At 41.3% G+C, this 10,539-nt stretch overlaps 1 long non-coding RNA gene across 1 annotated transcript; it reads left to right on the top strand.

Moving 5' to 3' along the window:
* The first annotated feature begins 108 nt into the window (after window positions 1–108).
* Window positions 109–8,960, top strand: LOC147602266 (uncharacterized). Its single transcript, XR_015257573.1, has 4 exons — window positions 109–584; window positions 4,354–4,415; window positions 4,946–5,056; window positions 6,297–8,960. It is a non-coding gene; the product is annotated as an uncharacterized LOC147602266 (long non-coding RNA).
* Window positions 8,961–10,539: the final 1,579 nt, after the last annotated feature.

Here is a 10,539-nt window from a genome sequence, read left to right as displayed (position 1 = left end):
TGGTAAACACCCCCCCCCCCTTCCCGCGCGTGCCGCGGAGGATTGTGGGGGCTGTAGTTTCCACCGCGGGAGGGCGGCCATTTTGGGCCGGGGGTAGCGCGGCGCCGTTCTTCCCTGCGAAGCAGCAACTTGGGGATCGGTTTCTCTGCGGTCAGGACTTCAGCGGCCTAGGCCAGGCCCTCTGCCCTGGAAGAGTCGCTGTGGCGGTGGCCTGGAGGGTTGGCAGCCTGGGGCTTCTTGCTTGTGCAGTGGGAGACTTGTTCGCTCTGGTAATATGTGTAAGGGCTTCAAAAGGTCTCAGGATAACTCTTGCTGTGGGCGAGAAGCAAAGGGGTGGCAGCGGTCATGGCTGGAGAATGGGCCGCACGCTGCTGTAGTGTACCGCAGGCAGCAGGAATGTCAGAAAACACACATCGCCCTGCCATGGGCATTAAATGTCCCATAAAAATTAATGACCAGAAAAGAAAACAAAATGCAAGGCCCCTAAAAGAACAAAGGTTAAAGTCAACGTGGGCTGTGAAACATCTAAAAAAATTAAATTTGAGATCGCCTGATCCCAGTTTACTCCCTCCTTCAATGCAAAGGTGAACCCTGTTGGTGTTGTTCTGCTGCTGTAGAAGCCGCACAATTGTATTTTACTGCCTTTATTTTGTTTTTATTGTGTGCAGCTCCATGCAACCTTTATAGCCATAACATAGCTGACCCAGTAAGTATGGCTTCAGGAACATTGTGGCAATATGAACATCAAGAAAGCAATAGAGTTCAATTATTATAAATAATAAAATGTAATTGGAAACTGATTATTTTAAGATGTTTACAGTCTCATTTGGACCCTCATACTGCTAATACACAAGATGGGCAATTATAATGAAAAACCCCACTTTTTTCCTATGTCATAAAGCTATTTTTATAGAGTGAGATGTATCTCGCAACATGCAAACTTAAGTATTTAAGATTCTAATTAACCCCTTAATTACACCAGCCTTAAGAGACAAAACCCAAGAAAAACACATGTTCTACATTAAAGTACTTCTTTAATCAGCTCTGAAACTGAAGTTAGCATGCAAAATTTGAAGTTAGTATATAAAATAGTGGTTTGCTTATTAACTGATTTTTATTACAAACATTTGCCATCATGATAAGCAGGTGATAGCGTGACAGAGAGAACTAGGTAATTTATTTTTCTCCTTAATAGTTTCCATAAATCTATTTCTGTATGGAACAGAAATTCATCTCTTATAATTCGTTTTGACAAACAGCTAACATCTTTGGACTTATAATATTTCAGCATTTTTTAAAAATTCCTTTCCCAATCAGTAACAAAAAGCTTGTTGACTTCTATTGCTAAACGAATTGCAATCTTTTTTCTAACACTAGCAGTTTGTCAAAAAAAAAAAAAGAGTTTGGAGTGTGTTACATAGTCCTTATAATTAACAGTGGAAGGAAGCACGCTAACAAAACTAAAAAAGCTGCTTTCCTGGCTTTCTTCATGATGCCAAGACTGGACAAAAGGCAAGGCAGCTAACTCATCCATGGTATCTCTAGAAGAGGTTCCCATTAACTAGGTATTTTGCATCTTCCTGATTGTTGTCAGTCTGCATTTATACCTGAGCGTGTGCATGCACAATGCTCGTTCCCGTAGCAGATGGTTTCCTGGCCAGGAGAACGGGGAAGGTGCTTTGACCAACGCAGACAGAGCTGTTGGCTGTTTCCAGTTTCCAAACCGTTGATGCAGTTGCAAACTCTACAGCAATTTGTATGGTTGGCTTTCAGCAACTCTATTTCTATCTCTCAGGGAGATCCCAGAAGATAATTTTTTACTACTGTTTACTCTTCTGGCTGAGTGCATCCCTGTGGAGCTCCTGCAACCTTTCGCTTGTCTTGTTCATTGTGTAGGTGAGGATGTAGAAGAGAGAATAGAGAGAAAGGATTTTCAGGACGGTCATTATAGCCAGTTTTAAACCTCATTTTGTATCTCTGTCAGTACTTGAAATTTCTTATCCTGTGCCTGACAAAGATATCTGCCATGCAATGAGCCGTCTGACTGCTACTCCAAACCTAATGCTTGTCTTGAGGTCCCTCTCATCTTGGGGCTTACTCTCCCCATTGGTACAAATGGCTGCGTCTGCGCCCTTCTCTCAGCTGTGCCCCACAGTGCTGTGCTCTCTGGATGCCTGCGCACCTTATTGCCTGTATTCACGCTACACATCGCTCGGTCCACAAGCCTTTGCAGCATTTTTGGCAAGACCATCCTTGCACTCGTTTTGGATCCTACCTGGGTGTACCATGGAAATGCACCAGGCCGCCCTGCCTTCTCTTGCACCCCTCTTGCCAAGTCAGGGCAATGGGACAAGCTGAAAGGAAGGAGCTTGGTAAGAGCCAGAGAAAAAAGTTTTTGGCAGACTGTGGGACTCTGGTACGTCTCTTCTGGGATGAGGACGCACCCACTTCCTAACACAAGGCATTTCCTAAGGGGTACCAGTTGTGGATAGAGCAGTAAGTCTCTGGTGACCACAGCCACAGCCACGTCCTCAGCTGCTCCCGAGTGGCTGCTGAGTGCGCCTTACGGCTGCACGGGGTCTGCGGGCACTGCCTGCGGGATTGGCTTGATGCAGGCACAGAAAATGCTGACAGGATTGCTCTTGCTTCCTGCAAACTTCACAACCTGTGCAGACTGCAAAGCTAGTGGCCTCCAAGTGATCCAGAATATTTCAGAGGGCTCTTGACCAGCCCCACCGTGATCTTTGGCATAACTGTGTAAGACCTTACTGAGGAGACCACGAGTTATTCAAGCTCTGCAGCTGTATAAAAACCCCCAAGCTCATTCAAATTAAGTGCACATAGGTGCCTCTTCAAGCTATCCATGGGAACGGATTTGTCAAGGAAAAGCAGGCAATTTAAACTCAAGCAATGTTTTGGCTTCACCCTTAAAGGCTCTTAGAAACAAAGAGTTTCCCCATAGCATCAGAAGGACTGTACAGAAAAATTGCTCTCTTTGCTCTATAATCCCTGGCTGCAAGTTCAGACTCTGCGTCCACCATCTCACCACAGACGTCTTGCAAGCAAGTTCTCTACCAGGGCTTGCAAGAGAACATACATGAGATGCTTACCTTGTGAATGTTAAAAAAACCCTCGCAATAAGCAACTCAAAGAACAAAAAGCGGAGGAGAGGCTGCCTGACTCCAACCCTACGGCTCCTTTGTGCTGCTGGCCAGACTTCCAAGCTGGGACACACACACTTGAATTTTTAACCTCTGCATGGTTAATTATAAAAACTAAAAGCAACACACACTGCAGGCCATCTTCGCTAGGCCATATATGTGAATGAAACGTACATTCTCAGCAGGCTTAGCCTTTGTTTTTGGAGCAGGAGTGAAAGCTTGCACCAGGAGTTATCCCAGCTCTTGCTTGCCTGGCAGAGAGGTGCCATAATCCAAACTGTGATGCTCTAGGAAGATGTAGTTATTTTGCTAATAAATAAATATCCTTCTGTCTTGTGCCATCTCCAGATGAGACTTTTGATGACTTGTTTGTATCGGTTGTCTTCAAACTTCCTTTGTTGCTTTTCTTAACTTTGTAAAATGTTATTTAGTTATGAGAAATTTTTTTTTGATTCTGTGATTATCATATAAATTCTGCTTTCCTGTTTTGCAGTCTTTTAATCCTATAACAATCTCTTTCATCTTAAGAAAAAAAAATTGTTTATCCTAATGAAATTTCAGTTAGAAATTCCCACCACAATCCATGGCTGAGGAGAAGAGAAAAGGGTGGAGAAGGGGATGTCTGTTGTCTAGATTAACTAACAGGAGTTTAAATTATCCCTTGCTGAAGGATTAAACTAATAGATACAAAAAGAAAAATCTTAAGTTTAGTGTGCTGTGAGAGTTTTTTTTAAACAGGCAAGAACCAAAGGCATCCCCAAAGCAAGATGCACTGGATTCACAGCAGCTGCATTTTAATTATTAAACAAAACTGATGTTTAGTGTCAGGTAAGGCTGCAGCAGGATACATTCCCGTGACCCTAGCCTGGAAAAGTAAGGAAATAAAAATAAAAAGTTAAGGGGGAAGATTGATCTTTCCACTTTGTTTTGTTTACGACATTGTTAATAATGCAAGCTGATTGCCCATTAATCTTTTGATCTCGCCTCTGATGTGTTATTAGACTTGGGCTGCCACACAGAGCTTTGACCATGACCTCGTGCTATTGTATAAATCCCATCAGTGCGTTTGGATGGTCTGTGTGCCGTGCATGAGGCAAATGCTGAGATCGTGGCGAGAGGGGAGCTAGGTTTTGCAGCAGAGCACACATCTGGTGAAGTTGAGCTCCTTATTGCTTTCGCATCTCTCCGACAGGAGCTAATACTGAAGTGGTGGGAGCGGACTGCAGAAGGAGATGACTACTGTGACTTATGATGGTTAGTACAGTCAAAATGCTTAGTAAGGACTGGAGTGTTGAGCTAAATTTGAGGCTTCTTGTGATTGCCTAGGCAAATAAAGGATGGGGACAGGAACTAAGAGTCTTAAAAAATCAGAAAATTTTGCAAGGCACTGGAAGATTGTCCTTAAAGTGATATAGGTCTCAATGAGATGCGGCTCTTGTCATATTCTTGTTAAAAACTTTTCTCATGTATATGCAAAGTGACTTTTTCTTTCTTTTTTTTTTTAAAAAAAAAGGTTTTTTTTCAAAGTTTGTGTTCTTAATTTGTAGATAAATTATTTGTTGTAAATAAAAAAAATAAAAAGTTTTAAAGTTTCTGGAGGTAACCTTTTGTCTACTGTATAGCCATACTTTAAAATTTAAGAAAAGGGTAGTGACTATTGTACTGCATTATTTTAGAGGAATTATTTAAACAGCTCTTAACCCTGATCATGAATATAATGGTCTAATTTTTTTTTAAGTTTTCCTTCAGAGACAAATAGCTGATTCTCTTGTTACATCTTGTAGGTATTCTGGAGTTCTCTGCCACTGTCACTCAAGAAGTCAGACAAAGCAATGGAGAGAGTGAGAATGTGGACTGACAGAAGACCTTCTGGCAGTCTGTCTTGCAAAGGAAATGTAAGGAATTACTTTTTTAGAGAAGCTATGATGATGAATCCATCACACATACCACTTCCACAGTTAACAGATGTTCCTATTAGGTTTCTGTAGCATAAGTGCACATACACAATTCAGAGACAAATAAAACTCTCTCGCATAGCTTTTTACACAGCTAACAGTAACAGGATAATGACTGGACAGGGCAGATTTAGAAGCAGTCCACACTGAAAAAGCTGAGGACTCTCTACAAATGCTGTCTGAGCAGCAAAGAGCCCAAAGAATTTCAGGTTTTTCTGTTTGTGAAGCCCCACACCAAGAAACGGTTAAAAATCTTAAGCTGAAGGGAAACGTGGTAATGATGTTTTTCATTTTCTTGCAAGAAATGAAAAACAATGCAGAACTGTAATGAGTAAATACTAGACAGTGTACAGAGAGAAAAGATAATTCGTATGAGTCATCACTGTTGGCAAGGAAAAACCTTCGATCAGATACTGCTCTGCTAGTCATAGGTAACATTCACTGAAACACCTGGCTGCTCTCAGCTCACCTCAAGCTTATGAAGAGCCCTCCTACAGCTTCTTCTATGCTTCCTATTTTTGTCTGAAATAAAACTAAATAAATTTCCCCCAGATAACTGAAAACATGCCGAGACAGTCAAACATGAGACTTCCGGAGTACAGGGCCGCTGCCAGCTGCCCCGTTCCCTGTGGCTGTGTCCCCTTCCTAGATGCAGATCTCAAAATAACATTTCTCTGGCCAAAGGACTAGCTTACTTTAGAAGCCCTAAGATCAGGAGAACTGGATTTATTTTTCAAGGGTAATTTTCCTGCCAAGATTGAGGCCCGTGGCAACGAAGGAGACAGACTGACAAATTAGAGGTGCATTCCTTACTGCATTCGTACAGGGTAATGGTACTTCATCATCAAGACTTTTCCTAACTTCACATGGCAATGTCAAATAAAATGTAAATAATTTCTTTATAACAAAGATTAAGTCTTGAGAAATTGCCCAAAGGATCAGGCTGTCATTTAGTTACCTTTCAAAGCTCAATAATAATAAATTAGACTGTATTACAGCATTGTTTCCAGTAGCACTCTTAATTTTTACAGGTTTTAAATACTCAAATCTTGATCTCTGATAAAATAGTAACATAGTTTGACAAAAATTGGAAGCAGCCATTGCCTCTGATAAAGATATTCAAAGACAGATAATGTTCACATTTTCCCCTTGATTTTCATTATTTTTTTTTTAATGGAAGTATTCCACGCACCATGACTCATCAGCACTGATCATCTTCGGCACCTACGGTCTCTCCAAGGACTTGACAATGATTTTTGCAGAGTGAGAGCAATGTCCCCCTAAAGAAGACCAAGCACTACCATGCAGAGCTTTCAGCATGTGGCAGGACAGAGGCAGCCCCTTCTGCTGAAGCTATTTGGGACATAATTCTGAGCTGAACATCTGTAGCAGCAGCAATCTTGAATCTGACTGAACCTGAAAATGGCAGGGCATAGGTAGGGATTGGAGGAAACTTAGTTTCTCTTCCTGCCATGAACTCATTGCATTGACAACAAGCAAGAGGCTCTTGCTCTGTCTACGGAAGTTTTTGTTGCCATATATTTCTCAGAGCTAATACCATCTTCCCAGTCCTACAGGCTGCAGCAACAGTGAGAGCGTGGTAGCAAGGACTCCAGCTCAGCCATCAGTGTTTTAGTGTTCTCATGCAGTCTCATCTAGAGTTACTCAGAGGAGGACAAGAAGTGTGGGAGATTTGCTTGGTCCACTTTCGAGCTGGAATCAAAACTAGCATGTGGAGTCTTTTACTCTGTTCTTAGAGTCACAAAACACATACTCACTTGGAAGAGGGCAAACAAGAGCTACATGCTGGCAGGATCTCTTCTTGGAGGAGTCTGCTTATGATCATTTAAAAAATTCTTTTTCATACTGAGGATCACTTCTGGGAGGAATCTGCTTATGATAATTTTTAAAATTCTATTTCATTCTGATTGATACCAATATCTTTCTGGGTATTTGTCAGATGGCAAGCTCCATTTTGAATGTGGAGCTTGTTTGCTCCCTTTCACCTTGTACACCAAGGTTTGGTTGAAGTTGTCACAGGGAGTTGTGTGGAAGCTGCTGTGGCCGCTGCCGGCAGCCAAGTTGTTTCTTGGTGCTCAGTCCCAGGAAGCCATATGTGCGCTGCGTGGACACAGGTCATGCAGGAGGACTGATCCGTATGTCGCCTGACAGAGGAAGAGGTTATGGAGAAGCAGCTGTTGGGCACAGTCTCCAGCATATGCATAAAACGATATAGTAAGCAGAGAGACAGATGTCGTGATCCAAAGGAGAAGGGGAGTCCTTCCAGGCTCTGGAAAAACCAGACTAGTACCTAAAAGGTGCTCAAAAGTGGTGAGAAAATTGAAGCTGTGAAAAGATACAGGCCTTCTGTCTGTGTGTGTGCGTATACTTTTCTACATATTACGTGAGGTAAGATCTTGTAGTTCTAAACCTTTCTTTGTTCATTTACCTCAACTTCCACATTTCTAAAGATGTGGATGCTTTCAGGACTGCCCCAAGACCAGTCTCCTGGAACGTGCAGATGCTTACGTTGCCGGGTATTTTCTGTATTAGCGTTAAGCTCTAGATAGGCCTAGATAGATGTGCTTTGGACTCTGCTTCTCTAAAGTGATCCTAACTTGTCAGCATGCACCACAGAGCTGGCTGGAGCCGTGGAAAGGTGGCAGGGGTCCATGAATCTCAAAATAGTTAACACACATGTAGTCACCATGCAGCAGCATCTACCAGAGGGAACTACAGCAGAGAGGTACATCACCCACCAGCTCTTGGTCAGCTGGGAACTCACCCTGGAGTTAGCAGGAAGCTGCTGAAACCAGGGAGGATGTTCTGATAACGATCACTAGTGTGGATGTACCTTATCTCTTTCTTGCTTACTCATGACGTATCACCACAGTTAAAAGTAAACTAGTGAGAGGATCATAAAGCTGCGCATAAGCAGTTCAGTATTTTTGAAATAAAACTTCACAGTATATTATCTATGAACTTTGCTTTACCGTGTTTGGTTGTATTTATGTTTTTGCTTATTTGTATTTTGCATATTTTATGTGTATTCTATATGCCATAGGCAGTTCCTGAATGCAGTTTAGAGTTTGGGGTTTTTTTCTGATTGATCAGGACCAGTAAGTAATCTTTAGAAAATTTGTTTGTTCCTATCTTCTTCCTAAGTGTGTTTGATGAGTGGGTGATTTGTTTGTGCTGTCGTTACGAAAACCATATGTTGATGTAGTCTTATGGAGGAGTGTTTTTATTATTTTAAGAGTTCAACTAAGGATGTTTCCAAAGGAGTCATAATTGCTCTTCTAAGTACAAAGGCGGAACAATGACTGGCTTACAAATAATGCCAAAAATCTGTTCAGCTCAGTCTAATTATTTCAAAGACTAAAATCTGTTTCTCAGAAATGTCTTCTTTCCACAGTCTGAACTTTTTAACATCCTAAGGAAGTTATGTTTACTCAAGTTCTCTATGGATTTATAATCAAAGTGCCTGGAACAAGGGAAAGTACCCACTTTTTCACGTATATGTCAATGTAGGCAAAAACTTAAAGGCTGCTCCTGTCTTCATGTGAAATGCGTTGTGCCACAGCATGACTGAGGATGGATCCTGCAGGAACTTTTGAGCATAGGTAGGTTTCCTGGGTGAATGGTCTTAGGAAAGGGTTGCTGCTCAGATGGCTGAATCGCCTTGGGGGGTGTGCAGAAACCAGGTCGGTGCTGGTTTGTATAGGATACTTGTGATGTCCCTGAATAAAGGAATCGGCAGAGTTTGAAGCAGACAAGGATTTTTCACTAGTGGGCCATTTGACTCCTATCCATTAGGTGTGTAGGACCAAACTCCTGGCTGCCAACCCAGAGAAACACCTACTTCGCAATATTTGGTAAAAAAAGTGGGCTGTAAGTCAACATCTAGTGCTTTTTCTCTACTGCAGACTACCCATGCTGGGGGGTTTGGTTGTCCTTTCCATGACCGTGGTCAAAATTGGAGGAAGTTTTCTGCTGGAAGACCAGCAGCTGTATTGATGCCATCTGTTTAGTATTTGAGGAAATACCTTGTGATGCTGTTTGCCATTGAAGATGAACAAGAGACAACTGCTGAAGACTAGGTATTGACATAGGTGGTATCAATTTACTCCATAAATACGAGCGACCTGTTGACATCTGGGGCACTACATGCAATATAAGGAAAGTGTGATGAGTGTAATAGTGGTAAAATTGGTCCCTAAATTGTCTGGTCTTTAAGGGACTGAATACTGCACTGGCAAAAGGAAAATCACTGAAAGTGCCTCAGTGCACTAAAAGCTGCTAAAGAGGAAAGTATATGGTAGAGATTCAACTACATATTTTATATATAAAATATTAGATAGGGACTCGTATTCAGTGCTGTAGAAGTAAAGAAAATGAAAAGAGGAAAATAACGGTGCAGCTGGCCAAGACCTTGAAAAGGACTTTTCAGAATAATTTTCAGAAAAACAATTTCAAACCTCCCTGCTGCAAAGCCTCCTACACAGCCCTTGCAGAGAGCCTTTTAGAGGAGAACTTTAAACAAAGGAGTGCAATAGCATGGCAACATTTTGTGAGCAGCAATATGGCAAATAAATGCTACACATTTATAGGTGCATGTCAGCCAAAATAAGTTACTCGTGAAGTTGCTTTCTTGGGGTTGCAATAAGAATTGAACAGGGAGGGAAAAGTAGAAAATACTAATTGTGTGGTGAGAGACAACATGTCATACTAAGTGTCATACTAATGCCCTTTGAAAACATATGCATATAAATGATTTAAATGTTATATAAACCATGTATATATTATATAAATTACATTAGGTTATAAATATTACTTGAAATAAATGTACATGCATTTCTATTTTGTGTGTCTGTATATAAAAGTATACATAATGTAAAATCTATATTGTTAGATTATTGATGAAATGAACTGTTTATTTATCTCCATAATCCAGCAAGATTATAGAGGAAGTTGGCCCTGTAGTCAAAGCCAGAATTTGGGATTTGGGTTCAGGTGATATTTTATCTCAGACCTCCTACATGATGTTAGGTGGCAGTCTCTATAACTTATCTGCAACATATCTCACAAAGAATTTAAGAGGATAAATGATTTAAACAATCAATCTCAAATCCATAGTGATCAGGGTTAGCTAGACACCTTAGATGAACAAAATAATAATGGGTAAGTTTTTCTGAAGGATTCCTTTGTGGGACTTCCTGCTCCAGGTTTCCTGGCCTGCAGAAATATTTTTGCTGATCATTGGCTTTTGGGATATCATAAGGTCATAGCGTGGGGTTTGAAAGGTGGTGTGAATGAACTCTGGCATGGTTGTTGAGTGGAGGAATTGGAAGCTGTATTCCCAGCTTTGCATTGGTTTTGATCCAGGTTCATTATGTTAAAGTGCAATGGACTTAAAAAATGAG

This window comes from Chlamydotis macqueenii, chromosome 1, assembly GCF_036417535.1.
Source record: "Chlamydotis macqueenii isolate bChlMac1 chromosome 1, bChlMac1.mat, whole genome shotgun sequence".
Classification (NCBI taxonomy): Eukaryota; Metazoa; Chordata; class Aves; order Otidiformes; family Otididae; genus Chlamydotis; species Chlamydotis macqueenii.
Note: the sequence above shows the minus strand (reverse complement) of the source record. Positions and strands in the feature narration are given on the sequence as shown.